This window comes from Ailuropoda melanoleuca, chromosome 4 (assembly GCF_002007445.2).
Source record: "Ailuropoda melanoleuca isolate Jingjing chromosome 4, ASM200744v2, whole genome shotgun sequence".
Taxonomy (NCBI): Eukaryota; Metazoa; Chordata; class Mammalia; order Carnivora; family Ursidae; genus Ailuropoda; species Ailuropoda melanoleuca.
In genome coordinates, this window is record NC_048221.1 from 3,343,628 (window position 1) to 3,347,791 (window position 4,164).

A 4,164-nucleotide genomic window follows, 5' to 3' on the forward strand; every position below is an offset into this window, starting at 1 on the left:
GGTGCGGGGAGGCCGGGGCGGAGGGCACCCGAGAAGCCGGTCAATGGCGGGTCCAGGGTCAGGGCTGAGGTGGGGCCAGTCAAGGGCTGGCTCGGGGTCGCGGCCGAGGCGGGACAGGGCGCGCGGGCGCTGCTCACCGGGCTCCGGGCCGGCGCGGAGTGGCGGCCGGGCTGGGCAGGGCGTCCCGGGGCCAAAGGGGCCTCACGCTAGAGGCTCCATGCCCGGGACTGCGGCCCCGGAAGTGGCGGGCGCGGGGGACAGCAGCGGCGGCGGACACGGGGGAGCCGGCGGCTCGGGCCCCTTTGACCCGGAAGCTGAGCGGCCCAGGCGGCGGCCTACCATTGGCCACCTCCCGGGCGGTACCAAGGGGCCTACGGCGCTTGGGGGGAACGCGCTGGTGCGGCCCTTGCGGCCAGAGGCTCGGAATTTCCTGGGGCGGCATCTTCTGGTGCAGGGAGGGACGCTGGGGAGAAACCCCCCCATACAATTTGGTATCATCCAGCCAGATCCGTAATACTTCTACTAATGGCGGTCCGAAAACTTCGCTCCTGCGGGAGCGTTGGTGGTATAGTGGTTAGCATAGCTGCCTTCCAAGCAGTTGACCCGGGTTCGATTCCCGGCCAACGCAAGCAACAGTATTGATTTTTGAAGTTTTTTGTATTATCCCATTTCAATTTTCCTGATAAAATCTCGCAACTGGAATTTTTTATTACCTTGAAGTAACTTTTAAAACGACAAGCGAGATCTGAAAACCACGGAACAAGAATCTGTACTGTATTTACTCCGGAGTAAACTTTACTATTCTCCAATGAGGGAAAACGCAAGTCTGTTTCCGCCCGGGATCGAACCGGGGACCTTTCGCGTGTGAGGCGAACGTGATAACCGCTACACTACGGAAACCAATAGAGGGTGCGACTTCGGGGCCCCTAAAGAGCGCGCGGTGTTGGGGATTCCTGCGCTTCCGGAGCCGGTGGCCCTCCGAGAGGCGCCCCCGCCGCACGCATGCCCTTGTTACCCCGCCGTCGACACAGAGCTAACTTGTCAGCATTTTAAACCAGGGTTTTCTTTTCTTTCTTTCTTTCTTTTTTTTTTTTTTAGAGCTAGGAGGAGGACAGGAAGGTAATGGCAAGAATTTAGGGCCACATTGCTGTATAATCTGCCCCCTCCCCTCCACCCCAAGACCAAGATTAGAGTAAGGAGAGCGAGGCAGTGGCCTCAGCTTCAGACATTGAGAGGGTGCCAAAAAACGCAATAATCAAGGTAAACGTATTTTAATGCAATATTCCAAAATATCCTAGTAGTGACTCCATAATGAACAATATATCAAAACTACAAATCGAGACAGGTTTGGGCAGTGCCTTGCCATGTCGTAGTGGGGTCCGAGGCAAGATCAGGAATGTGTGCCCCTCTATACCTGTTTTAGTGTATTTTTGAAAGGCCGTTTCGCCGCAGAGCATCTTTGAGAAAATACTGAAACTTAAAAGTAAGTGTATTATGATTCAAAACATTAAGAACTTACCGTAATGTCACTTTTCTGCATTTAATGGAAACAGACGTCAATCACATTTTCAACATTTACTTCTGGGGAAAAATTAACCATGGGAAATTACGTAAAACACGTGTGGAGAAGGCACACATTTTTCCTTCTGCCTCAGAGCCCGATAGGGCTCAGAGGTGCACTGTCACGGCCACAAAGCATGAAGACCTTCTATATTTGTTTGCCCCTGCTACTGTGACAAAGGACCACAGAGAGTGGCTGCAAAAAACCACAAGCTTACTGTATACAGCTTTGGAGACAGGAGTCTAAACATTAGTCCAGAGTGGCTAAAACCCAGGTGGGGCAGGGCTCGCTGCCGGAGGCTCTGGGGAGAACCGCTTGGCCTGCCTTTCCCAGCCTCTGGGGCCCTGATCACCCCCCACCCCCGTCTCTGGTTCTGTAGGTGCCTCTCCTGCTTTGATTTGGACCTTCCTGCCTCTCTCTTGTGACTACATGAAGCCCACCCAGATATGCAAAATAGGCTCTCCATCTTGAGATCCTTATTGCATGTGCAAGGTCTCTTTTGCCGTGTGAGGGAGCAGAGTCACAGGTTCTGGGGGTTAGGATGTGGACTTTGGAGGAGGGCATTATTCTTCTCTCCTTATTGGACATCATTCCCTAACATCCTTTTTGACAGCAGTATAGTATTTCATTCATTCATTCATTCATTCATTCACTCACTGAACAATGATTTACTGACCACCTACTATACAAAGCGGGACAGGGCAGCAGTCCAGCTGTCCTGGGGGTGGTGATGAGTGGGCTAATCTGAGGGAAACTTAGACCCCCTCATGCTGCTCTGGCCAAAGCTTCCAAACCACCTCTCCAGACACCGCCTCCACCTCCCCTTCCCTCCCCCGTTGCCCAGGCGTGGCCCTCGGGCCTCTTCCCTCCACTCATGCACCCCTCCCTGGCGGCCTAGTCCTCTTTCCGGGTTCAAACCCCATCTACATCTGGTGGACACCCACAGTCCTGACTCCACCCGGGCCTCCCCTGAGCTCTAGATGGGGGTCCAGCTGACCCTCAATGTGTCCACACAGGGTGTGGGGAGTGTCATGGCCATCCCAAACTTATCCATGGTCCAAACTTTTCCGGAACCTGCTTGCTATGGACTGAGTATTTGTGTCCCCCCAAATCCATATGTTGAAACCTACCCCCTACGGTGATACTATGGGGGGGGTCTTCGAGAAGAGCTTAGGTCACGAGGGTGGAGCCCCCATGAATGGCATGAGTGCCCTTATGAGAGAGGCCCCAGAGGGCTCCCTGTCCTTTCTGCCCTATGAGCCCCTGGGGAGAGGACAGTGGTCAGTGACCCAGGAAGAGGCCCTCACCAGACACGGAACCTGCCAGAGCCTTGAACTTGGACTCCCAGCCTCCAGAACCGTGAGAAATAAATGTTTACTGTTTATAAAAAAACAGTCTGTGGTAGTTTGTAGTAGGAGCCTGGCCAGACTAAGATATTGCTCCTTCCTCCATCCCCCCGACCGAGGCGAGGACAGCTTCTTTCTTCCAAATGCTCAGCCAGAACCTGGGAGCTGCCTGGGGCTCCTTGCTCCCCCACCCACATCCAATCACTCAACAAATCCAATGAGCACTGCTTTCAAAACACACCCAAAATCTGATCACTTCTTCCCCACTGGACGGCCATCTCCCATCACCACCATGCTGTGCCTGTCCCCTCTGCCCTGTGCCCTGGCTCATGTCCTTGCCTTCACAGTCCGTCCTCTCTGCAGTGGCCACCAAAGGATACCTGTGAGCTCTTGCGTCAGATCCAGGCCTCCTCTGCCCAAAGCCCTCCAGGGCTCCCACCTTCCTGGGTAAAAGCCCACATCATCCCTGAGGCCCGCACAGCCCTGCAAGACGATCCATGCCGGTCCCCTCCCTGCCCTCGCTTCTCTCCCCTTCGCCCAGCCTGCTCCAGACACACAGGCCTCCCCATTGTTCCTCCAATTGCCAGGCAGGGCTCTGCCCCAGGACCTTTGCATGGGCTGTGCCCTCTGGCACAGGCATTTTCAGGGCTCATTACCTCTCCTCCTCTAATTCTTGAGTTCAATGTTACCTCCTCAGAGGAAACTTCCCTGAGTTCCCCCCACCTTGGCATTCACAAATTCAGTTTTGATCACTTCACCATGTTCTTTCAATGGCTTATTAGTCTCTGAAACAATCCCATTTTTTTATTTCCTTGTCTCTCTTCTGTTTCCTCCACTGGAGTAAGGACTCCACCAGTGCAGGGTTTGCTTGCTTGTTTGTTTGAATCTATCTTGTTACCTATGTGTCACTATGGGGTCAGTAAACATTTCTTGAAATTATGAACAAATGAGAGTTGGCCAGAGTAGAAAAGGCCTAGGAATGGGAATGGAGTAATGCGGGCGGGCTTCCTGGTGGAGGAGGAGTAACTCAGAAAACATGTCATCTCCCCTGTGAACCCCATCAAGGCCTGAGAGCTCATTCATCTGCCAAAACCAAACCAAACCAAACCAAACACAAACAGACAAAAACTCCTTTAAAATGATTGGGGGCAGCCGATGCGCTGGGTGACACCCCGTTGCTCCCCCTCTCAGCCTGGGTTTGCCAGCAAGGTCCTGCAGGCGATCTGGGGGAGTCGACCATCTCAGAGAGGTGGCCCA

At 53.8% G+C, this 4,164-nt stretch overlaps 1 protein-coding gene and 2 non-coding genes across 6 annotated transcripts in view; 1 reads left to right on the top strand and 2 right to left on the bottom strand.

Moving 5' to 3' along the window:
* The window catches only part of LOC100483794 (dipeptidyl peptidase 9), a 38,993-nt gene extending 38,688 nt beyond the window's left edge, over nucleotides 1-305 (bottom strand). For 2 of the 4 annotated variants that reach the window (XM_034657555.1, XM_034657554.1), the window contains exon 1: nucleotides 138-303. The gene's annotated coding sequence lies outside the window, so the exon portion shown is untranslated. Of the gene's footprint in view, nucleotides 1-137 lie in introns of all 4 variants that reach the window. The other 2 variants (XM_034657557.1, XM_034657558.1) reach the window with 2 other exon arrangements.
* A 251-nt stretch (nucleotides 306-556) lies between these two features.
* TRNAG-UCC lies at nucleotides 557-628 on the top strand. Its single transcript has one exon. It is a non-coding gene; the product is annotated as a tRNA-Gly (tRNA).
* Nucleotides 629-827: 199 nt separating this feature from the next.
* On the bottom strand, nucleotides 828-900 carry TRNAV-CAC. The gene has a single exon. It is a non-coding gene; the product is annotated as a tRNA-Val (tRNA).
* Between the last annotated feature and the right edge of the window lie 3,264 nt (nucleotides 901-4,164).